We start from the raw sequence: 25880 nt of genomic DNA on the forward strand, positions 1-25880 counted from the left end.
CTCTCTGTACTTTCCACTCAGTTTTGCTGCAAACCTAAAACAGTTCTAAAAAAAGCTTGTTAAAAAAAGAAGTTATCGGAGTAGGAGTGAAACAAGATACCTGTATAAGGTCTTGCATGGGTTACATTTTGACACACATAATAGATAAAATTTATCCAGTTCTTAACTTTATTATTGTCACTGTGCTATATGATTCACATGCCATAGCCAAGACTGCTGTTTGTCACCAGATAACTATTTTTGTCTTCCCCTTAGTAATAAAATTCATTTATTTTCTAGCTGCCCTTGCAGGTAGAATGCCAAATAACTACCTTTCTACCCACAGGACATTCTGAAATCGGTGAGTACTTTTCCTAGGCAGTATAGCTTGACAATTCAGTGTATTCCCACTACTAGCTGAAAGGAATGTGTTTAGCTAGGTGTTGCCATAGAACTGAGTTCTAACCAATAAGGAAAAGCAGTATCGTGGATGCTTCTGGAAAATCATCTCCAAAGGGAGAAAGCATGGTCTTCACATCTTTCTTCTTTCCACGAGCTAGAAGCTTCAGGTTTTGAAAAGTTTTGAGGATTGAAGAGTAACAAGATAAAAGAATGAGTCCTTGAGGGTTTGGCACTATTTTCATGCCCTGCCCCACTTACTTCCACCATAATATACATAAAAGAGAAGAAACTTCCATCTGATTGAGCTATGTTGTGTTCAGTTTTCTATGTTTCATGCTAAATGGATTTCCAAGAGACACAGGATTAATTATTTGGAAGTGGGATACTGTGCCTAACAAAAACTGAAAATATAGGGATCCCTGGGTGGCTCAGCGGTTTAGCGCCTGCCTTTGGCCCAGGGCATGATCCTGGAGTCCCAGGATCAATTCCCGCATCGGGCTCCCTTCCTTGAGCCTGCTTCTCCTCCCTCTGCCTGTGCCTCTGCCCCTCTCTCTCTGTGTCTCTCATGAATGAATAAATAAAATCTTTAAAAAAAAAACTGAAAATATAGTATGGTACTGACTTAGAAGTTGGGCAGCAGATGGCATAGACTCAGTATTGCAAGATAATCAATTGGTGGTAAACATCTCCCTGATTTCGCTTGAAAAGGACACCATGTGCTGACTGAGACTGTAGCTTTAGGGGAAATGATAGGAAAGACTCATGATTTTTGTATGTATTGACAGCTTCTTGATAATTTTAGCAAAGCCTTACAGGCTAGAGACAGTATAGAACCAGTGATAGAAGGGACTATAAGATTGTTAAAAGAACTGCTATCTGCCCGAGGCCTGCAATCTAAGTTGATAATTTGGGCCTTTGCAGGGATGAAAAGGGCAACTGCTTCTGCACCCCATACTGAACCTATTATCAGCAATGGCTAAAAACCTGCAGCTTTAGCAGGACATAAAACTGGGGCCTCACTGTACAAAAGCATCAACCAGGTGGCAAAGAGTAGATCAAAGTTTCCTTCCTCCCATTCAAGTCTGTTTTATTTTTTAAAGATTTTATTTATTTATTCATGAGAGACATAGAGGCAGAGACACAGGCAGAGGGAGAAGCAGGCTCCATGCAGGGAGCCCAATGTGGGACTCGATTCCCGGTCTCCAGGATCACGCCCTGGGCTGAAGGCAGCGTTAAACTGCTGAGCTACCTGGGCTGCCCATCAAGTCTGTTTTAAATGAATTTAAGGTTGTTGAATTAAACTGAGGGAGAAATGGGTGGGCAGAATTCTGTAACCAGTGAGTAAAAGACCAGCCTTCAGGCTTAAGAAACAAAACAAAACAAAAAAAACCTAGGTAAGTCTTGAGCTATGATTATAAGGATGTGGAATAACTGAAAATAAATAAAAAGAAATTCCTATTCCTATTTGAAAGAATTATATTGCCTGCAAAAAGGAACTTCTGAGCTTTGCAAAGCTAGGGACCATTGGGCTGTCATAACAAAATACAACTGACTGGTTGGCTTAGACAACAGAAATTTATGTTCTCCAAGTTCTGGAGGCTGGAAGTCCAGGATCAAGGTGTGTAGCTTTTCCTGAGGCATCACTCCCTAGAACATCCACAGTTCTTTGTGTCCTCATAGCCTTTCCTCTGGACTCTCTCTTTTCTTTTAAGAACACCAGTTGTATCGGATTAGGGACCACCCTAAATTAGTGACTAATTTAGCCTTAATTGCCTCCTTAAAGCTCCTGTCTTCAAATACAGCCATGATGGGGCATTAATGCATGAATTTTGGGGAGATACAGTTCAGTCCATAGCAAACTCAGTAAGTGAAGGAGTTTATTACAGAGAGCAGAACCAAGGGATGCCTGGTAAGCTAGTGAAGGAACACTATTTCTAGGGTAGGGAGTTTTTGTAATTCCTGCCCAGTAGAATTTAATAACTTCTATAGACCAGTACAAATAGAATGTTGTGTGAAAGTTTCCCATCTTTCCCTTATCCCTTATTTTAATTAAGGTTATTCCTATACCTGTTTTATCATTATATATTGAGCTTGAGTGAGGGAGCAGAGCAAATAACTTTTAGTTTATGGATTTCTGGACTGTGAGCAGCTATGTCCTGATATGATGAAGATAACTGAATATTACTCAGAATTTCTGGTTTTGAGCTTAATGCAGTGACCAGATGGTACTTTGATGCTATGTCTCAAAGAGACCAAGTCTCTGTGTGGAAAGGAGCAGGTTGATGAGTGGATTGTGGTAAAAAAAAAACAGCTATTTGTCTCCTAATACTTATTTTCTCCCTCTCTCAAGTTTTATCTAGATATTAAGAGTTCTTGAAATGAAGAATATATTTCCCAGCATCCCTTTCAGATGTGTGACTTTTCTGGGAAGTGCTTTAAAAAAAGTATTTTACTTTTTTCTCCTTCCTTCTGACTGGAGTAAGGACATGAGCTTCATTACCCCTCTTAGACTGTGGAGTAAAGCTGCCTGCTATGAATAACAGTGAAAAAAGATCTAAAAGAGCTAGATCCGGGATCCCTGGGTGGCGCAGCGGTTTGGCGCCTGCCTTTGGTCCAGGGCGTGATCCTGGAGACCCGGGATCGAATCCCACGTCGGGCTCCCGGTGCATGGAGCCTGCTTCTCCCTCTGCCTGTGTCTCTGCCTCTCTCTCTCTCTCTGTGACTATCATAAATAAATAAAAAAAAATTAAAAAAAAATAAAAGAGCTAGATCCTTATCATTGTGGAATGACTACCTCTAGGCTACTTTTACATGAGACAGAAATAAATTATACTTTTAAAGCCAGTGGTATTTGGGGTATGCTGGATTGTTCTGCTGTCAGTTTGGCTAATCTCTGAAGTATGTTACCCAGAATCCCTTCCCCTGTATGATTCCAGATTTGAATTCACCACAAGAATAATTTGCTCATGATTTCAGAGGTAGAAGTGAAATAGAAGCCATGTCTCTCTGAAGGCCTTCATCATCCCACATGGCAATGAGCTAATATCAAGGTGCTCAGTGAGTTCAGCTTGTCCACTCTCCTCTGTTCTACACCAGGCTCTTCTTTCTAACTGCTGGGCCAGCCAATCAGTAACAGCTGCAGGCCCACCACAGACACTTAGCAATAGACACACAGAGGTTGTATCTACAGAGAAATATAGCTTCCCACAAAGTGCTCAGTGAGCACCTCTTTCCCAGTCCCACTTTGTCTGACAGATGTGCTTGGCTTCTCTGATTTCCTTGCAAGCTTCAACTTGCCCGGTGACCCCAGGGCTTTGGGAGGATTGCTTGGTGACTATTCCTCCAACTTCTCCTTCCAGATCTTTACTTCTTCAGTTCCTCCCAAAGTGTGTAAGCTCTAATTCCTGTAATAAGTCCTTTGACTAATAACACATAGTGCCTCTATTCCCTCACTGAACCCTCACTGATAGATTAGGTTTTAAGAAATACATAGACAACTTCTGGGGGTGCCTGGGTGGCTCAGTGGCTAAGCATTTGGCTCTTCATTTTGGCTCAGGTCATGATCTCATGGTTGTAGGATTGAGCCCTGTGTCAGGCTCTGTGCTCAGTGCAGAGTTTGCTTCAGATTCTCTCTCCTTCTCCATCTCATTCACTCACTCACTCTCTCTCAAACAAAGAAGTAAAATGTTAAAAAAAAAAAAAAACATATGTAAACAACTTTTATCCCAAGGGAGTCACATCTAGGAACTCATTAAATCTTCCTAAGAACCATAGGAAGGTAGCACTGTTGTCTCTATTTTACAGATGTGGAAACAGGTTTAGAGAAGTTAAATTTTCATTGTCATGTAGTGACTAACTGATAAAGACAAGTTTGTAACCCAATCTACCAGCTAGAGCCCAAGAGCTAAACCACTACACCTTAATACACATACACTACTGCCCCAAGAGTTCTACTCTGATTCTTAGCCCTTCTGGCTTTAGGTTTTTATGGTGAGAGTTGTCATGCTACCTGACCAGACATTTAAGAGCAATAATCAATAAAGATTGCCAATACATCATCAGGGTTTAGTAAATGGCTTGGGAAAGAATCATTTTTATTGAAAGTCTATTTGTTTATTTTCACTGCAGTTTCCTAGAAAAACAAAATCCCTGAATAAGTAGAGCTCCATTCCAGGCAAGGGCTAGGATCCATTTTATAGTTTTGTCTACTCTTCAAAAACTGAGGAAAGATTAATACTATATCCACAACATACTGCCTACTAAAACAGAAACCTTAGGCTAATTTGCCACAATCAATTCTTGTATGGGTATATGTGTGCATTACATAAAGAGGCATTAATTCTCAAAATGTTTATAAAATCATCCTGAGTTCTAGAGTTTCAAAACAACTCTTTGAAGAAGACACATTTGTAGGGCACCTGGGTGGTACAGTCAATTGGGCATTCAACTTTTGGTTTTGGCTCAGGTTGTAATCTCAGGGTCATGAGATTGCCCCATGTCAGGCTCCATGCTCAATGTGGAGTCTGCTCAGATTCTCTCTCCCTCTCCCTCTGTCCCTCCCACTCATTCTCTTTCTCTAAAATAAATAAATCTTTAAATAAATAAAAAGAAAGAAAGAAGACACTTTTGAGAATAGACATATTTGCATACATTATGGCCTTTTGTCTCAACATTTTAGTGAGTATTTCCTAGGAACAAGATTATACTCTTATATAACCTCTGTACAGTTACCCAATTCAAAAATGTAATATTGATACTTCATTTTATTAATCATATTCTATTTTATCTCTCTTAATTCCTTTATGGTAATTTTTTTCTTCAAGAGTAGCGTCCAGGATCACATGTTGCATTTAGTTGTCCTATTTCTTTAATCTCTTCTTTAAAAAAAAAAAAAAAAAGTATTTGAGAGAGAGAGAGAGAGAGAGAACATAAGAGGGGGGAGAGTCAGAGGGAGATCCCGGGACTCTGGGATCCTGATCTGAGCCAATGACAGACATTTAGCTGACTGAACCATCCAGGCACCCCTAAAGTTACATATTTTAAAAACCAAGTTTTTTCTTAAATTTATATGCCTTACTTACAAATACCAGGTTTGAATTTAAGTCTACTAAATTTTTGTGATCCACTTTTATATATGAAATATAGTTGACATACAATATTATATTAGCTTCAGGGGTACAGCACAGCAATTTAGCAATTATGTACATTACACAATGCTCACCACAATAAGTGTAATTACCATCTGTCACCATACAAAGTTATTACAATAATTTGCTTGGTTTTGTTTTTGTTTTTTTCCATGATGGCACATATAAACAACCGAGCCACAGTCAATTCTAAAAGAACAAAATAACAGGTCAGAGCCTAATACTGGGGTGTAAATAAAAATGAGGTCAGACTTATGGCACATTTTGGGGATTTACAGGGAAGGAAGAAGGAATGTTAGCAACATGGAAAGTTGCTATAAAGTACTTTTGCATTATCTTAGATCCTTAGAGAGCAGTCATCCTTTTCTTGGCCAATGTGAAGAAACTGTCAGTTCTGTGCTCATATCCCTACAATACTTAGTGTTTCAATACAGTTGTCCTACTGCCAGCATATGACTCTGCCAGAGGGTCTTCTCTCAGCCCAGGTGCAGAGTAGGTTCTAAGTGCTGATGAGTTAATAACTCTGGGAGCCACCCTCAGCTAATGACTGATAAGAATTAGAAGATAATTACCCTAGCTTCCTCTCTCCTGGGTGGGACAACTCCCAGAGGCTCCCAGCCTGACTGAGACTCTATTGACCCAGGGCAATTGCTGATTAACGTACCTGGTCTAGGCTTTCTCCCTCCCTCATCTTACTTCCTCACTCCCCTACCAATACTTCTTAGAATCACTTTTCAGACTACTTGGATTGAAATCTTTCAGTTTAGGGTCTGATTCTAAAGAATGTGCCCTATACTCAGTTACAGGGCTGTCCCAAAACAACTGGCTAAAATCCTCCATTTTATTGAGCTTGTAACTCTACCCCTTAGCGATGCATATGGAGTGTCAGGTATTAACTTGGGAAGTTCAAATATCCCTTGCAGTATTAAAAAGTAGCTACCTTTTTTCATATTTTAGGGGAAATTCATTGGTTATATTGCTTTCCTCACATTAAAATTCAACTTGGCCTTATTATTAGCTCAGAAGAATCATTAACCATCATGAAGTATAAATTCCTACAACCTGAAACTGGAGCAGGCTAAATAGAGTTGTCTATGTCCAAAGGAGTACAATCTCAACTCTGCATCTGCAATTTGGGATTGAGAGACTAAATATACAAGTGGACAATGGCCAGATCATATATAAAAATAGAATTCTGACCCATGAAGGGGATCAGAACATGACACCTAAAATATGCCATTTTGGCATATTGATAAATTTGAATTGAAGGCAATTGAGAATCAGCAGATGCAGGAAGGACTCTCTGACCTCCTCTATCGGCCTAGAAGCAGGTCACAAATTTCCCAGGAGAAAGGTGTCTTCCTGGTGCCAGGAAGAAAAGAACATTCTTTTCAACAGAGACAGTGAGTTGACTCCAAGATGAGTTTGCTCAAACAAATTTTACTAAAATAACCCTTATCTTTCATTAGTTTCCCCCATGTATTTTGCAGTCCCTTTCCCACAATTTACTGCCCCATAAGAGCCCAAACCCGTTTTCTTTGTCAAGTCATTTCACCACAATGTATAGCCATTGGTCAAAATTCAGATTAGTCTTGGAGTCTAACCACTTCTTTGGGGTTTCACTTCTTCTCTAAGAAGCATCCCACCACCCACCCCCAACGCCATGTTAAAACATAACATTAAGTAAGATTTATATGCTTTTTTTTTTCTCTCTCTCTCTTTTTAAGTTTTTTTATTTATGTAATCTCTACCCGCACTGTGGGGCTCAGACTCACAACCCTGAGATCCCTGAGATAAAGAGTCACATGCTCTCCCAACTGAGCCAGCCAGGTGCCCCTGTTTTCCTTCTCTTAATCAGCCTTTTATCAGCTTAATTCCCACTAAACCTAAGAGAGTAGGGAAAAGTTTTTCCTTCCCTACAACTACAATCTGAAACAACCTATCTGGGAAATCAATCTATTATTTACAATAACCAGCACAGCACAGAAAACCAGCATGCTCTTAAGTCAGACTTTTAGGAAGTCAGACTGCTATCCTCTAGGGATAGTCCAGGAAACCAAACAGTAACCCCTGTGACAACCACCCCCAAGGGCCAAGACTTGATTAATAACTTTCTACTTCCAACTTAAGATCAAGTAGAGAAAGCAATATTTGCACTCCTGACGAATCACTTAAAATACTTCACTTCCTAAGTTAGCTCACCTATAGTTTCTCTATATAACACCCTTTATTAAAGAAATATTTAAAGACTTCCCTTTTCTCTACTATGATGCTTTCCCAATCCTCTGCATGCCTTTGAGTCTTTGCCAAAATATAAGTGATGGTAGCTGACTTCTTTGCTATAACAAACTCTGAATAAATAGCTTCTGCTTGTCTTCATTTGGACGATCTTTGTTTATTTCCACAGTGTCTGCCCTTGTAACTTCTACTGGGGGCTAGTATTTGAAAGTCTACCTTATTGTGTCTACGCTGTCCTTTTTTTTTTTTTTTTTAATATTTTTATTTGTTTATGAGAGACAGAGAGAGAGGCAGAGACACAGGCAGAGGGAAAACCAGGCTCCATGCAGGGAGCCCGATGCGGGACCCGATCCCGGGACCCGGGGACCCTGGGACCCGTCCCAGAACAAAAGGCAGATGCTCAACCACTGAGCCACCCAGGCGTCCCTATCTACACTGTCCTAATGTGAGTAGCATGCTGTTACAGAGTTCCAAATACAATGATGCTTTTCATTTTTGGATAATATTGTACTTTAATCTCAGTGGGACAAATTTTAGGATACCCAGAGATAAAAGCCATAGGATTTCACTTCTCTTTTTCCCTCTATCAAATTCACTCACAGACACAATATTTAGATATTACCAGTATGGTACTCTTTGCCTGAAGGTGAGAATCTTAAATTATCTGAAGTTTCTTAGTCCCCTAATGTAGTCCTGTACCCTCAGCATCTGAAAGTTTAAGATTCTTGAGTGAGTACTGACCGTTTTACTGTTGAGCACCTGCAGAAAACCTTCCAAGGGAGGTAAGGGAGTGTCTCAACTTTGTTAGGGGCCTTGCAATGTAACTGCCTTACAACATCTCAGGCTGGTAATTTGCTTATTTGTTTTCAACTGTCCCTCTATAAGGTGTTTAGATTCCATAATCTACATTTACTAGCTGGTTTTGAGCCAGATTCTGCCAATGGAAATTATAAGACAAGAGAAGGGGAGATGTGACTTGCTTTTTCCAGTTTCCAGTAGCAGTTAAAACAACAAAGACTGTATAATAATGATGACAGAATGAAGGTGGCAATAGCATTGGTGGCGGAGGCAACAATAGTAGCCTTGTCTGAGCCAGGGAAGCTAACAGTGACTCCCATCGCAGTCCAGGCTTGCATTCTCCCGGGCTGAAGCTCAGGGAGCAGGGCTCCAGTAATAGAAGCCTTCACTGCACACACTCACGCCTTTGGCTTAATGATTTTGCTCCCTCAACCTAGGAATGGTTGTCATTATTCCTCATTGAGTAACCTTCCCTTCTTTGCCAGACTTCCCAACAGGATTAACCAATTCCTTTACTTAAACCTCTTCTAGTTGAAATGACTAGAGTGGCTTTTGTCTTCTAATTGCATACTGAATGATACAGATCCTCAGTGGTGATATCCAATTAGAATTCTACCCATCGTGAAATCTCAGTGCATCTCCTATGTATTCTGTTTGGAGAATTAAACAGACAAATTTCTGTCTTATCTCTTTAGGAAGATATTTGTCTTAGAGAAAGAACCTCAGGCAGCGGATTTGCATAGATTATTCATTCTCTCTCAGTGCAGATATGCAAATATATTCCAAGAAAGGACTCTGTGACCTTGGGCTACCTTACTTAAGAATAAGTCATATTTTAGTATTCTTTGCTTATAAATTTAAAAAACACCAGTAAATAATATAGTGTAAATATTTGTAGAATCATGTAATGCCCAGGCCTAACCTCATGTGGGGATCTTCCAGAATATCTCCCATGATTTAGGTTTTTCCCAAGCAGCAATGTGAAGTATGTCTTGTGAAGGTAAATTAATATATCTGTCATCTTCAAACACAAGTTCCCCCCTGGATGAAGCCCAATTATGCACTGATGTGGAAGCACTGGTTGATTTTTGATTGTCTTTTGTTGGTGGTTTCTTTTTTTTTTTTAATTTTAATTTTTTTTAAAGTAAACTCTATGACCAACATGGGGCTTGAACTCATAACCGGGAGAGATCAAGAGTGGCATGCTCTGTTGACTCAACCAGCCATATGTCCCTGTTGTTGTTTGCTTTTTTGTTTGGTTTTGTTTTTTAAGTAAGCACCATGCCCAGCACGGAGCCAAGGCAGGGCTTGAACTCATGACCATGAGATCTAGACCTGAGCTGATATCGAGTCAGGTGCTTAACCACCTGAGCCACCCAGGTGCCCCTATTCGTTTTTTAAATGCTTCCTTGGAAATAAGTAAAGAATCACTGGCCCCAAGCTCATGAGTCTCTCCTTATCCTTGCAGCCCTAGAACCTTATCCTGGCCCCTTCCCTGGAACCTTCCAGAGTTTCCTAAGGTCAAGCAACTAAATGGTCAATGACCTTGCTTCAGAACTGTGACCAGTGTCCTTTCTGATTGGTTTATATCCATACCAGTCACTACTGGGCCTACTTCCGGCACCCATTGTTTAGCCCATTTTCCCTAGAGGGCCCCAGGCTTCATGTGAGTTGGATCAGAAGCCCAGAGGAGAAGACAGGGCCTTTGATGAGGAACCTAAGGAAGCCTTGCTGATGGATGGTCCCACTGAGTGACCCTCACATGACTGCTTATGGGAGCTGTAGTCTCTGTAGAATTTTGGCTCTGAGCAAAACAGGGAGAGAAAAATGCAAGCAGGTCATAGTAAAGGCAAATGCAGTCATGGATAGACAGAGCTCTGTACTCTCTGCTGGCATTGCAGGCACTCCCAAAACAGAAGAGAGGTTCTAGGAAAATGCAAGGCTTTTGGGGGCAGTTTGGGCCACGGGTTACCTGAAGCATAGATACCACTTTAACACCCTTGTTGAATTTCCCCTCCATTTAATGTGATGAATGCATTAAAACTCACTGAGAGTATATATCCGAAGAAAATGAACACACTTTGAAAAGCTATATGCACCCCTATGTTCCATTGGAACATTATTCACAAAAGTCAAAATATGGAAGCATGGATAAAGAAGATGTGGTGTACATATACAACTGAATATTACTCAGCCATCAAAATGAATGACATCTTGCCATTCGTGACAACATGTATGGACCTAGAGGGAATTATGTTTAAGTGCACTAAGTCAGAGAAAGACAGATACAATGTGATTTCCCTTGTATGTGGAATCTAAAAGACAACATAGGGGAGTCTGCTTCTGTCTCTGCCTCTCCTCCTGCTAGTGCTTGCTCTCTTAAATAAATACAATCTTTAAAAAAATAATTTTAAAAAGGACAAAACAAATAAACATACACACACAAAACAAAACAGAAACTAACTCATAGATACAGAGAGTAATCTGGCACAATGGACAGGATGCCTGGGTGGCTCAGCGGTTGAGTGTCTGCCTTGGGCTAGGGGCATGATCCTGGCATCCAGAATCAAGTCGCACACCGGATTCACTGTGGGGAGCCTGCTTCTCCCTCTGCCTATGTCTCTGCTCTGTGTCTGTGTCTCTCATGAATGAAAAATAAATCTTACAAAAAAAAAAAAAAATCTGGCACAATGGACAAAAAGGGGGAAGGGGATTAAAAGGTAGAAACCTCCAGTTATAAAACAAGACAGGGGGATACAGCACAGGGAATAGAGTTAATATGTAACAACTTTGTATGGTGACAAACTTTGTGTGGTAGCTAGATTTATTGTTGTATATAAATGTATTTATTGTTGTATATAAATTTATTAATGTATATAAATGTTGAATCACTACCGTACACCTGAAACTAATATAGTACTGTATGTCAACTACACTTCAAAAGAAAAAACTTACTGAGTTCTCATTGATCAAGGATATTGACATTTATTTTAGTAATAAAAATACTAATGCTTAGCATTTTCTCTGTGTCAGGTTTTATTTTAAAAATCTATTACTCATTTAAGATATCATCATCAATCATATTTTACAAATGAGAAAAATGAGCTCAGTACAGAAAATTACTTAAAATTTATCCTGCAAGTCAGTATTTGGACCCAGGGAGCCTGGCACATGAGGACATATTAATTGAAGGATGATCTTTGTCTTATTTTTTAAATGATATTTTTTGATTGTTAAAATATAGAGATCAAATAAAAATCTATTATTTTAAAAATTTTACCAGAAAAATTTTGAGTGGAATCATTCAGTTCAGCGGGAGCTGAGAAATCAGTACCATGAATAACACTGCTGGTGTTAAGACATATTGAAAACTTATCTAGATCACAAGCCACTTAATATGGCTATCAACTCAGGGACACCTGGATGTCTCAGTGGTTGAGACTCTGCCTTCAGCTCAGAGCATGATCCAGGGTTCCTGGGTGTGGGACCCAGGAAATTTAACTAAAATCCCCTTACCCCTGGACAAGCAGAGCAGGACTGACTCTATTTTGGGCTGCACCCGCCTTGTGCTGACCTGCTTATTACTTAGGGCACTGCCCTACCCTAGTCAAGCCCAGGGCACACCCTAACCGGAAATCCGGCTCAGTGATAGGCCAGCTCAAATGGATACTTTAAGGTAAAATGTAATTCAATCGGCCACCTGGGAGTGGACCAGCATGACTGTGCAACTTTCTGCGTATCCCATTGGCCACTGGCCCTATAAAGTTGCTAAGCCTCTTCGTCTCGGGGTCCAAGTCCCTGCTCCGCTGTGTTGGGTACACTTGGACCCAGGCTCGAGCTTGTAAATAAACCCTCGTGTTTGCATCGGTGTTGGCTCCTTTGGTGGTTTCTCGGATTCGCAATCTTGGGCACAACACTGGGATGAGTCCTGCATCAGGCTCCCTAGGGGAGCCTGCTTCTCCCTCTGCCTATGTCTCTGCCTCTTTCTGTGTCTCTCATGAATAAATAAATAAAATCTTAAAAAAAAAAAAAAAGCACAATCAATTCAATTGAAATGTTATTAGTTTTATGCAGTTCTTTCCAGGAAATCACAGCTCATACTGGAGCATCATTTATCCAGGGAGGGCTGCATCAAAAAGTAATGCCAAATACTTCTAAAAATCCTAAATTATTTGAAATTATTAAAATAACTTGAAGAACAATGTGTATCAATTTTTTTATCATATGGTAAGCAGTTCTATACCCATATATACATATATACTTGCATATGTACATATATAATTAAATAAACAGCTTTATACATGTATACAACTTTCATAACTCAGAAATTAAGGAGAATATATTTTAAAGTTCTTACATTTATATATTGATATTTAGGTTATTTGTTAATTTATAACACATATTGATGATCAAATATGTTGAATATCAACCCTGGCTGTAAATATCAATCAGCGACATCTTAGACTGAAATGGTAAAAACAAACAACAAAAAAAACACCTAAATTAAACTAACTAAATAAAAATATTTTTCTGCACTTAATACTAGTCTAGGGTAGGTTGTTGGCTTGGTATTGTCATCAAGGTCCTTTCCTTATCTTTTCGTTTTCCTCAATGTGAGGGGACCTTTGGGTTGGGGCCCCTCATAATCTCAATATGGCCACAGTACTTCCTGCTGTCACATCTGTGTGGGTTTAAAATATCCCCACAAATTCTTTAATAGTCCTCCCTGCAAACGTAGAGTCTAATTCCCCTCTTCTTAAATGTGGGGTGTATTAAATGATTCACTTGTAATGGATAAAATGCAGTAGAAATTACAGTGTTATTCCTGAAATTAGGACACAAAGGCATTGCGGTTTCCCCCTTACACTTTCTCTTTGATCACTCATTCTAGGGAAAGCCAGTTACCATGTCAAGAGGACATTCAATTAATACTATGGAGAGGTCCACACTGCAAATAACTGAACAAAGCCTTCTCCCAAGAGCCAGCAACGAACTGAGACTTTCTGCCAATTACCATGAGAAGGAGCCATCTTTGAAGCAAATCCTGTAACCCTGGCCAAGCATTCAGATGACTGCAGCTCTAGCAAATGTCTCAACTACAAGTTCATTAGAGACCCTGAGACAGAACCACCCAGCTAAGCTGCTCCTGAATTTCTAACTCACAGAAACTGGATGATACATATTTGTTGAGACAATAAATGTAAATTGCAACACAGCACTAGCTAACTAGTGTAACATCTATATATAACAACAGCTAGGGAAGGAAGGTAGTAACTCCTCTCCATCTCTTTCTCTCTCTCTTTCTAGTTTCCCCCTGAGCAACTTTCTGCAGATTTCCCAGTAGACTTTTTCATATTTTGCTGGGTCACATTCCAATTTCTTAATCAATACTGGTAAGAGAATATTACCATGATTGGCTATCATTGAACAAGATCCATCCCAGAGCCAGAGCTGGAGTCAGCTTCTCGGAAACGGAAGACAGTGTAGGGAATGGTGACTTCTGTTGGACAGGAAGTAGAGTAGAAGAATGGATATTAAAGCAACTTAAGATAGTCCAGATTGTGCTATGTATCCAATATCCACCAATTCTCAATGGTGTAACACACCAAAAATTTCTCTCTCTCTCATACTACCTGTCTATTATGGTTTGGCAAGGAGACCCTGCCTGAAAGGGGTTTCACGCTTGCTTCTATGGTCTCTCCAAAGGTGGTATAGGAAAGTAGCAAATTGTTTACCAGGTCCTAAACCCTTTCCTTGGAAGTGACACATAACACTTTCTCTGCTATCTCATTGACTAAAGTGAGTCTACTTAATTGCAAAGAGTTCAGATAATGGAATCTTACATTGCACTCAGAAACTAGAGACACAGAAATATTTGGTGAACTCACTGCTGAGTTACCAGCAGAAAAGTTTGGTCTGTAATACCTGTTTGCTGAGGGACCAGAAATTGGGCTTGTAGTATGAAAACAGACTTTTCACACTCCAGCCCTTCAATTCCCTAAACCTCCCAAAGAATTCCTCTTCTCGTCCTTGTCTTTAAGAAGGGAAGTGCTTGGGATGCCTGGGTGGCTCAGAGGTTGAGCATCTGCCTTCAGCCCAGGGTGTGATCCTGGGGTCCCGGGATCGAGTTCTACATCTGGCTCCCTGCATGAAGCCTGTTTTTCTCTCTGCCTATGTCTCTGCCTCTGTGTGTCTCTCAGGAATAAATAATATCTTTAAAAAAAAGTGCGAAAGTGCTTAAACAGATTAAATGTTAGGCATATGGCATAGGGAGAGACCCTAGCTTAATTGCTAGTGCTAGATCTTAGCCTAGCATGTGTGAACAGGTCTTAGCAGACTGTCTACTTGAAGATTTCAGTGAAAGCAGTTTTGACTCAGCATCAGGTATTTCATCTCAGTCTGAGAAAAGGTCCAATAATGTGTAATTTGCTAACAACCCTAAAGTGACAAATAACATGCTGAAATTTTAAAGTGCTTCGGTGTTGATATCTGTACCAATAGCTCACCTTTGTTAAGGAGTCTTCACACTTGTGGAGTGGGTATAATTCTAAAAGGATTCATGGAAATCTCCAGGCCAAGGAAACATCAATTCTTTTGCTAGGCTATTTCTCCAGTTTTGGTCCTGCAAAGCTCCTGACTTACTAGACTTCAGGTTCCCTGCTTTGCCTCAAAAGGTATTGAGTTCTTTCACATTTGCGTAGTAGCTGATCTGATAGATAAATCTGGAACTAAAACTCAGTTTTTTCTGACTCTTGGTTCTGGTGTCATTTAGCTAACTCCATTTCATTTTCCAGCTCTTTCCACGGAGCTATCTCACTGCTCTACCCATCCTTACTCTGTTTTTCATTTCTTTCTTTTCTTCTGTCACAGCTCCCCTTCCTGTTCCTCTCTTTATAAAGTATATATCATACCACTTGGCAATAGCTGATTTCCTGAGGAACTTCCTTCCCAACCTGTAAGCTCTTTGAAAGTAAGTTCCATGTTTAATGGGATTTTCAAAACTCACAGGTCTACTGTAGTAAATATTACCACAGTGTCTGATTTCTAGGGAGTGTTCAATGAACATAAAATGAATATTGAATATTAAAAAGTTCAAACTCTGGTAGAGGGATTATATACCCCTGCATTGTAGGAATTCCCCAAACCCTAAGAGAGTCTTTAGAAATTCACTATTAGGGGCACCTGGGTGGCTCAGCTGGTTGAGTGTCAGGCTCTTGATTTCTGCTCAGGTCATGATCTCAAGGTCCTGAGATTGAGTCGGGTGTCAGGCTCCATGCTCAGTGGGGAGTCTGCTTGAGATTCTCTCCCTCCTTCCATCCTGCTCCTCTCTCTCTCTTAAATAATAAATACATTTTAAAAAAAAAATTCGGTATAAAGACCCAACGTTTTCACTTCCTAAAGCAGAGTAAGCTAACAATATCTACTGAAATATGTAGAACTATGAGAAGCACAATAAATTTAGGCCTTAATATAATATTAACACTTCATCCAATTAACTCATAAGGGTGACACTGGCAGTCTCAACTTTGTTTGGGTTTGGGGGGTTGACACTTCCTCTCATTAAGTAATCCTATGGCAACAGGTTCTCGGGGGATGAGGTGGAAAATGTAGTTTGAAGAAGCCCTGCAGGCAATGCCTATAAATCCACCCCCAGGAGAATGAGATTTCCCTTCCTCCCTTATCACTGCACAATGGGACTGATGTTGAAGTATAGGCCAAGTTGATTTTGGTCTTGTCGATTCCGGAGGGACTGGGCTCCCCCAGGCCGCAGAGACACTGGGAGCAGGGCTTTTATTACTATGAGGTAGCTGAGCTCTCTTTCTGGTTCATCCATCTGTTAAAGAGTTACATTATTTATAGGTGTGGGTATTTATGGAAGATCTGTTATTAAACTTATAGTAACGGCCTTTGTTCTCGGTCTTGTGGGTGGGGACTGCCAACCGCATCCCCGTTCTCCTCTTTAGGGAGGTCATACCCTAGCTCTAGCAGAGATAGAGATAGCCTTCAAGGTGCAGGGTGTAGTCCGGCCGTAGATCACTTGAAAGCCTGGAGGCTGCAGCCATTCAGCGCACACTGCCGCCTTTTAGACCTCTGAGCAGGAGTTTCCAAACTCGCCGGAGTGGAGACTCGCAGGGGTGGGGCTGGAATGTCTTCCGCATGCCTCCTCCCCCCCTCCCCCACTCATCCTTCCGCCCCTCAGCTCACTCCCTTCTCCTTCCACCTCCTCGGTCTTCCCCGCCTCCCCCCCGCCCCCCAACCCTGCTCCCTTTCTTCTGTCTGCCTCTTCCTCTAGGCTAAGGGGTGCTGCTACGGAGGAGGGGTGAGTGGCTGGAAACAGAGTGGGAGGGCCCGAGTCTAGGGCCCTGGTAGCACGCAGGGCTCTCCCCCTCCCCAGCACGTGGACATTGCACATTATCTGTAGCAAAAGGCAGGACTAGCTTCACAGAACCTTGTGAAAAGGACACCCAGGCGTTTTAATTACAGTTTTAGAGACCGAATGTCCATTCATGCCTACTGATCTCTCATCTGTAAAATGGGGACAACATAAAACTTCAATGTTTTCCAAAAATAGGAAGCTTGTGTAACAAAGCTGTGTTCATTTCCTGTGAATGGTAAAGAGGAACTAAGTAACTGCGCTTTGTTGATTTTATTCCAGCCCAATACAAAGACGGATCCTATACAACAAATGTTTTCCTTTGTTCTGGGCCTTGTAAAGAGTCATTTCTCTACAAAAAAAGAATCCCCTTTGTGCATTCCCTGGCCGGACTGGCCATGGGGATTATGAGGAGAAAGCTCTCCCGAGCTGTTTTCCTGGTTAGAGACATTGTTCTGGAAAGCAGGCTGGGTTGCCATGGCTACGGCTCCCCAGCGGCCTCGCCCTGCCCCTTTCCACCCCGCCTGCCAGTGCTGCCTGCGCGTACTAGGGCCGTCCTCGCTTCAAATATTCCTCCCCACAGCACGGAAGTGGTAGGGAAATTCCAACCCTTTTCCCCCAGATGGCCTCTGAGGCCCAGAGGCAGAAAAAAATAATCCCCCGTCAGGCAGTCCTGAATTGTCCTTGAAAAAAACAGCTGTTAGATTGAAAGCTCATTGAAGGCAGGAACCATGTTCTCATCGCTGAGCCAATTCCCTTCCTTCTTCACTATGACCATCTTCCTCCCCAGCCCAAAGTAGGTCGATGCATAGTAGGATCTAGAAAAAACTTCATAGCCGTGAGCCAGTGAGTTTGCAGTTTAACACGGACTCTAAAGCCAGAATGCTGGCCAGCCACTTCCATGGGTGAAAGACTACTCTTGGCTGCAAGCTTCATTTTCCTCATCTCTGAAATGGGGGTGATACTATCTAACTCAGAGATATATGGTGAGCGTTGAAGGAGATAATTTAATATATGAAACATTTGGTGCCATGTCCGGCTTATCACGAGCTCTCAGTATTATGATGGTTACTATTCTGTTTTCTGTAGACGTCTTCATGGTCCTGTGGGGAGAAACACTGTCCCCTACTAAATAAAACAAAACCCCTTAAATAACAGAACAAGCCTTCTAGCAAAATGTGTAGCACCAGGCCTAAAAGTTTAATAAATGAACATATGGGAGCAACATATTAGTTATTTGTGTATTAAGCATCAAATAGAAGATGCTAGTAACAAGTTTGATTTCTGGTAGGTTGTTGCACGCAAGTAATGCAAAGTGAGTGTGTTCCCACTGTATATCTACAGTGAAAGGATCGTGACATCTTTCAGCTTGACCTTCTCCCTCTCCCCTCCCCCAACCTCTTAGGGGATTTCTGAAACCTACAGACCAGCTTGCAATTGAATGTGTGTATTTGAAATCTTTAAACTCCATAGGGGTCCCCAACAAGCCGCCTATACCAGGGCTGCCTTCCAAGTCACAGGAGCCCTGGGGTCTGGAGGCACTTACACCTGGTGCTCCAGGGAGATTCTTAACCTCTTTGGACGCTCAAGGGAGAGTGAATTTAGCACCTTCCCCCTTCCCCCCCAAATTTCCTCTGCTCTCCTCTCCCTCCCAAGGCAGGCCCAGACTTTGTCTAGAATTCCTAGGTCAGCTTTTGGAGTCTGGGGGGGTTGTCAGGAGATGTAACTGGTCCGGGAAGGCTCTGAGCCAAACCTGGCCGCAGGATGTGCACACCCTCAAACAGCTGCAGACCACCTCGCAGACTATTAGCCTCTCAGAAGAGCCACTTCAGGGTGGGACTGATCCTACGTCCCGTCCCTGAGGTTCTGGCACCTGCGGAGGAGAGGCGAGGGCAGGATTATCGTTGCACTGTTACCTAATACTGCTGCATCTCTTGGTTGAGAAGGTATGTACAGCTTGTTCGTATTTTAGGACACGAATGAAAAGGGCACATGGACAGTACTGAGTGGGTTCGTTGCCATTATCGCGTGGGGCCGGAGAAGCCCGGTCGTTGCACGGGTAAGTGCCAGTTGTACGTAGGATGCTCCCACCACACCTCTATGCGGTGCATTTTGAGGTTGTGCAGTAATGCAGTAAAGGTGCGCAGGGATGGTGTGAACTGCGGGGTGTGAAGTGTTGTTCTCTCTCCTTCAGACCCTCTCACACACCCGCCCCCCACCTAGCACACACTTTCAACTACCCAAGACGCCTCATCCTCCCCTCCCCCAACCGTGCAGCCAGCTTTCTCTGAAAACTGATACCCTGAGGCCCTTTTCCCTCACCAGCCACAATCAGGGGCAGTAAGAGAGAAAACGCGGACCGGATCCTGGCACAGAGGCGGGGCTCCGCAACCCGTCCTCCGGCTCCAGACCCCTGTTCCGGCTCCGGGCCTGGTATTTTGTCCGACTCTGCTACTCCGGGAAACAGCTTGAGGCTCAGGCGAGTCCAGGCCAAATCCACTTCTTTCTAAGAAATCCATTTTGTGTTTTCCATCTCACCCTAGACACGTCTCGGCCGAGGCTGTTGTTCTCAATCCAGCTCAGAAACTGGCTCAAACCGCCCTGAACTGGATTTGGTGGCTGTTGAGACACAGTTTCTGCCTCTTTGTTAGGGCGGATCCGGCCTCCTTCGCTCTTCGGTTTCCCTCCCTCCTGCTTTCCCAGAGTCACCGACAGCCCTTCCCCTCCCCCTCGCCTCTCCAGTTGGGCATTTTCTTTCTTTTATCTTCTTTTTTTTTTTTTTACCCTTCCCTGGGCCCAGGCCCCACGAGGTCGATTAAATTCTTTAATAAAATAGTGGATTCCGGCTGCAAATCCTCAGCTTCCATCCATGAATTGTTCAGTTCTGCTTTTCCCCCCAAATGATGTTTCCCGACCGCCTGACCCGGGCCCACGTCCCCGGACCCGCAGGAGCCGCGGCCCGGCCCGCCCGCCCGCTGTGCCCGCTGTGCCCGCTGTGCCCGCCGTGCCCGCCGTGCCCGCCGCCGAGGCTGCCGCGCGCCTTGCCACTTCCCGCCTTCTTCATTTCGGGGCCGAGGAATGATGCGACTCGTCAGGTGTGGGATTCCGAGAACGAAGCCCCCACACCGGCGTGCCCTCCTGCAAGCGCGCCAGTACCCCGAGCAAAGAGCTGAAGGCCCGGGACGGGTTTTTGGTTCTCGAACGTGTGATCTTAACCCTGGATCCCAGTCTGTGACCCGAGTGGAGGAGGTCGTTGGGGGAATGCGCGGGGACACCTTCCTAAGGTGGCGCGGGTGGAGGCACACAGAGACGCACGCGGCCGGGCACCGGCTGGGCCTCCCGTCACCTGCAAGCATCTCCTAGGTGCAGGGCCAGAGAGGGAGAGAGAGAGAGAATGGTTGCACGGGCTTCCCATCACCTGCAAGCATCTCCTAGGTTCAGGGCCATGGGGGGGGGGGGTAGAGACAGAAAGAGAGAGAGAGAATGGTTGCATGGGCTTTCCGTCACCTGCAAGCATCTCCTGGGTTCAGGGCCAGGGGGGGGGGGGGGAGAGAGAGAGAATGGTTGCACGGGCTTCCCATCACCTGCAAGCATCTCCTAGGTGCAGGGCCACAGAGAGAGAGAGAGGGAGAGAGAGAGAGAGAGAGAATGGTTGCACGGGCTTCCCATCACCTGCAAGCATCTCCTAGGTTCAGGGCCAGAGAGGGAGAGAGAGGTCGCAGGGGCTTCCCATCACCTGCAAGCATCTCTTAGGTTCAGGGCCATGGGGGGGGGGGGGTAGAGACAGAAAGAGAGAGAGAGAATGGTTGCATGGGCTTTCCGTCACCTGCAAGCATCTCCTGGGTTCAGGGCCAGAGAGAGAGGGGGGGGGGAGAGAGAGAGAGAGAATGGTTGCACGGGCTTCCCATCACCTGCAAGCATCTCCTAGGTTCAGGGCCAGAGAGGGAGAGAGAGGTCGCAGGGGCTTCCCATCACCTGCAAGCATCTCCTAGTTTAGCACTAGAGAGAGAGAGGATGGTTGCACCGCATTGTTGGTTGTGCTAAATGCCAGCAACTCGTACACTTTTAAAACGGTTAATTTTATGTCCCGTGAATTTTATCTCCTTAAAAAAAAAGTTAAGTGTCTCTTAAGCATTTTTCATTTTCCTTTTGCTTCTGTCGAAAAGTCAGAGAAGAAACACTTAGATAATAAGTGACCATCATCTGGGTGTGGTTTCCTTTCGGGGCTCGACGACTCCCGGGTCTCCCTCTGGTGGCCAAATTAAGCAACAGGTCAAGATGTCGGGAGGCCTTGGGGCCTGTGTCAATGACCTGTGGAAGCGCGGGTACCAGGCTGCTGGGCTCAGAAGCGACCTCTCAGGACCTGGGGCCCTGTGCGTTTTGTCCCAGTCACGTGCACGGTTCAGGGCTGTTTTACTGAACCGGGATCACAGGGGTCTTGCTTCTGTGGGGTCACGGGTATTAATTGTAAATTAGCCATTTCAAATGCCTCCCTGACTCTCAAGGCAGAACCAAACCTATTGTCATTTCTCCTAGACTACAAACCCGAGTTAAGTTGCTCATTTAAGTGTTTAGTTTCAATAGAGCATAAACGTGATGGAAAAAAGCCAATTCTAACAGCCGCCCTGGAAAAGCTATTTTTACATGCGAGAGGGGGAAGGGCTGGCTTTGTCTTGTGACTCACTGTTCTGAGAAAGACTTAGGTTGGGGCCAAGGTAACCTTTGAAATAGATGTTTAAAAAAAAAAAAAAAAGAAAAGAAAAAGTGAATCCAGCATCTGGATGTGTTCTTAGGAGATTTAGAAATCGTAAGTAATTATTGTGGGGAGACCTTTATTGGAGGTCAAGGAATCCATGTTGGCCTTCTCATGGTTAGATTAACTCTTACTTGGGATTTTCACACCTTTTGTTTCATGTGCTTCAAATGTTTCTCCCTCCCTTCGCTCTTCCTGAATGAACACTTAGTCAAAAGTAGATTCTTGGGGATCCCTGGGTGGCTCAGTGGTTTGGCGCCTGCCTTCGGCTCAGGATGTCATCCTGGGGTCCCGGGATCGAGTCCCGCGTCGGGCTCCCGGCATGGAGCCTGCTTCTCCCTCCTCCTGTGTCTCTGCCTCTCTCTCTCTATCATCAATCAATCAATCAATCAATCAATCTATCTTTAGATTCCTTATACCCTGTTATCTTCTCAATATCGTCTTTTTGTTACAGTTGGGTTTTGTTTGTTGGTTTCCCTGTTCTAGCACTGCCATACCTACAGTTATATTTGTTGTCTTGTTCCTCCCTCACTACTTTGTAAAATCCCTCAGGGTCATGGATGTCCAATCAGAACGGTGTAACCAGCTTTTGGACTAGTACCTGCCAGAAAAGTAACACGGAGTAACTACTTGTTGAACAGGTAAGTTAAATTCAAACACCATACCTCTAGCCTTAGTCGGCTACTTTCTGGATTCTTTTATAGACCGTGTAGCTCTTTCAAGCCTCAGGTATTCTTTCTCTTTCATGGACTCTCAGTAACTACCGATTTATTTTATGGTTCCTCTTTCCATAATGTGAGAGCTATGGAGTGGAATAGAATCTCTATGGTTTCTTAACTTTAGCCCCTCACCTCCCAAAAAGAAACGGACTAATCCAAATTGTCAGAGTCCGTGTTTTCTCATCTGTAGTATTTGATTTTACCCTGGGGTGGGGCTTCCCTGGGTTTTGATCTCTGAATTGGGAGTTTCTTCCACATGGTGTTCCCCTCCTCTCTCATCGGGAGGAAAGGGCCTACTAATTTTTTCTTCAAAAGAATTTCCTTCTCCTGATGTGGGAGCGAGCTAGATTTTGCCACTGGCAAAGCAAGGAGAGGAAGGGACAGGCTTGTCCATGCAGAGATTTAAATACCCTGGAATTTCAAGTGGACAGTTTTAATCTCTGAGAACTGTCAGACCAAACATGGAGGTCAGAGAAGCTCAAAGCTTTGAAGTTTTGGTTTTCTCATCCATTTTGGTTTTCATATGCAAAAAAGGCCTGCCCACTTTACAGAGTTGTGATAATCATTATAATAGCATTTATAGAGCAATTCTTTTTGCCAGTTACTGTTCTATATATATAATACTACTCTGCGTGTGTGTGTGTGTATATTGTGTGTGTGCGTGTGTGTGTGTGTATATATATATATGGCTGGATTTTTTTGTGTATGTGTGTGCATGTATATTTATATGTGGCTGGATTTTTTATATCTATATACATATGCCTGGATTTTTTTTTTAAGATTTTATTTTTTTATTTATGAGAGACACAGAGAGAGAGAGGCAGAGACATAGGAAGAGGCTCCCTGTGGGGAGCCTGATGTGGGACTCCATCCCAGGACCCTGGAATCACCACCTGAGGCAAAGGCAGGTGCTCAACCACTGAGCCACCCAGGTGCCCGAGGCTGGATTTTATATATGTACACACACGTATAATCTCAGCTATCCTTTGGGTAAGTATCATTTTCCTGTTTCACTGTCGAGGCCATGAAGGCACAGAGAGGTTAGGTAACTTGCCCTGGGTAACACAGTAGTAGGTGGCAGAGCACGTACACAAACCTAGGCTGCTTGGGGTCTATGCTTTTAAAACCATAGTCCCACTAACCTGGCACAAGATGAGTGTTACTAAATACTAGTTTTCTATCTCCTCCCTTATTTCCATGAAAATGATCATTACTTTCTCAAAGTATGTTAGTACAAAACCGTAGAAATTTAGACCCAGACAGTCCCCTGCTCTTTCAGATAAGGAAATGGAAGCCCAAAGAGCTCAAAATATTTGTTCTGTGTGGCTGGATGGGACTAGATCTTAGCTCTCCTGACTCCTCTGGGAGAGAATGATGGTTCTCCATACTAATGTGTTCTATTTCCTTCCTCTTACCATTTATGAAAAGAAAGGGGGAAAAAATTCCTTTTATGAATCTCTCTCTCTCCCACCCCCACCTTGTTTTCTGCAATTAAAGAGCACATGCTGCCCTAGCTTAACAAGATAGAATGTGCTGCCTCTCTGCCAGAGCACACAGAGGGAGTGAGCTAGATATTGCCACTGGCAAAGCCAGGAAAGGGAAAAATTAGTCAGCACTCTTCTGTTCTCTCTCTCTCTGTCTCTCTCTTTGTCTCTTGCCTCTTGATCCATTTCCTACTTGTTTCTGGCTCCAGCTCTCTGTTCCCTTTCTTGGATTATGAGTATCAGAATCCTGCTGGTGCCCACACTGGTATAAATTCAACCCTGAACACAGATAGGAGTAGTAAGCCAGGTTGTCAGTGGCTGCCTCGTCTTTTTTTTTCTCCTGGATGAGAACAGTAGAGAAAACGCTGAATTCCTGTCTTCATTGTGCCACGATCTCAATACCTGCCTTTCCATGATTTAGTTAACCTGCGATGGCCATAATTTTCTCACCTTTCTATGAAAACACTCTCTTTCCTATTGTTTTCTCACAAGGAATTTTGGCTTGGTCCTGAAGAAGTGCTGTGCTAAGGCTCAGGAGACCGCAGTGTTTGGGTTTATTTTGTTCAGCTTAAAATAAAATTTCTAAGTATCACATATATGTCTGTAGTTGCAAAAGTGCAACAAATCTTTACAGTCTTTGAACAGCACTGTTTTAAAAGGTCACAATATGTAGTGTTATGCTGTAAGCACAGAGGATATAAATTTCAAAAGAAATTTATGCTTTTGCTATCACAGAAAAGGAAATTGAGATTTTTCTTCTTCTTCTTCTTCTTTTCCCCTTAGTAATTTTCTGCAAATTGGACCTTGAAGAAGTAAAGAAAACAATAAAGGGAGCTTCTCGCTGGACTACCTGTTGGATGATGACTAATAGTGAGAAATAAGTTTGAAAAAATAGCTTAGGTTCAGATAGTGGAAGTTCCTGATATACTTAAAAATAAATTTATTGAATTTTTCCATCATGCAAAAGGTTTTGTTTTGTTTTGTTTGGCATATGCTATGAAATATAATCATCACACTCAACCTGAAAGAAGGGGAAACTGAAGCTAGGCAACTTGCCTGAGTCCTTGAAGAGAAGGCACAGTTCCTTTCTAGGAATTCATAGTCTACAAAGAGAGACAGAAAGAGACCTAAAATTGTAACTCTTTGTTCTCCGGTCTATAATAGAGATCGGGTCAAACTGTAGTGTGTTTCAATGCAGGGAATGATTATCTCAGACGAAGAGCTGAGAAGGCAGCACAGGCAATTTTTTTTTTTTAAGATTTTATTTATTTATTCATGAGTGAGAGAGAGGGAGAGGCAGAGACACAGGCAGAGGGAGAAGCAGGCTCCATGTAGAGAACCCAACATGGGACTCGATCCCCGGTCTCCAGGATCACACCCTGAGCCAAAGGCGGCATTAAACCACTGAGCCACCGGGGCTGCCCAGCACAGGCAATCTTGAGGAAGATAACGGCAGTGTTGCTAGAGCTGGGTATTGAAGAAATAGGATGTTTGTACTAGTGACCTGGTGGGGAGGAACATGTTGGTCAGAGGGAATGGAATATTATAGGCATAGAGATCTGAAATGCAGTGTTGTAGGGGCACCGGGGTGGCTCAGTTGGTTAAGTACCTGCGTTTAGCTCAGGTCATGACCTGGGGTTCTGAGATCGAGCTCCTTGTCGGGCTCCCTGTCAGCAGGGTGTCTGCTTTTTGCTCTGCCTCTCCCTGCTGCTCCCCCTGCTTGTGCTCTCTCTGTCAAATAAATAAATAAGTAAATAAGTAAATAAAATCTTAAAACAAAAGAAATACAGTACTGGGGAATATAAAAAGTGATGTGAATGAAATAGAGAGTAAAAGGGGGAGGGTAGTGGAAAGTGAGGTTGGAGAGGCATGCGTGCTAGATTGCTAAGGGTCTTGGATACCATGGGATGGTATTTGAACTCACTCCTTTAGGCCTGGGGTTTTTGGCAGAGCACTCCTTCTAAAAAATGGACGTTTTGTAGAATT

At 43.0% G+C, this 25880-nt stretch overlaps 3 long non-coding RNA genes across 3 annotated transcripts in view; all 3 read left to right on the forward strand.

Moving 5' to 3' along the window:
* LOC144297185 (uncharacterized) overlaps window positions 1–13779 on the forward strand; it is a 58689-nt gene extending 44910 nt beyond the window's left edge. The window contains exon 2 of the long non-coding RNA XR_013364264.1: window positions 13456–13779. This is a non-coding gene — a long non-coding RNA (uncharacterized LOC144297185). The remainder of the gene's footprint in view (window positions 1–13455) is intronic.
* A 3656-nt stretch (window positions 13780–17435) lies between these two features.
* LOC144297189 (uncharacterized) lies at window positions 17436–20374 on the forward strand. Its single transcript, XR_013364269.1, has 3 exons — window positions 17436–17924; window positions 18911–18997; window positions 19482–20374. It is a non-coding gene; the product is annotated as an uncharacterized LOC144297189 (long non-coding RNA).
* Window positions 20375–20979: 605 nt separating this feature from the next.
* Window positions 20980–24854, forward strand: LOC144297188 (uncharacterized). Its single transcript, XR_013364268.1, has 4 exons — window positions 20980–21745; window positions 22244–22332; window positions 23215–23400; window positions 24678–24854. It is a non-coding gene; the product is annotated as an uncharacterized LOC144297188 (long non-coding RNA).
* The last annotated feature ends 1026 nt before the right edge of the window (window positions 24855–25880 follow it).

This window comes from Canis aureus, chromosome 25 (assembly GCF_053574225.1).
Source record: "Canis aureus isolate CA01 chromosome 25, VMU_Caureus_v.1.0, whole genome shotgun sequence".
Lineage (NCBI taxonomy): Eukaryota > Metazoa > Chordata > Mammalia > Carnivora > Canidae > Canis > Canis aureus.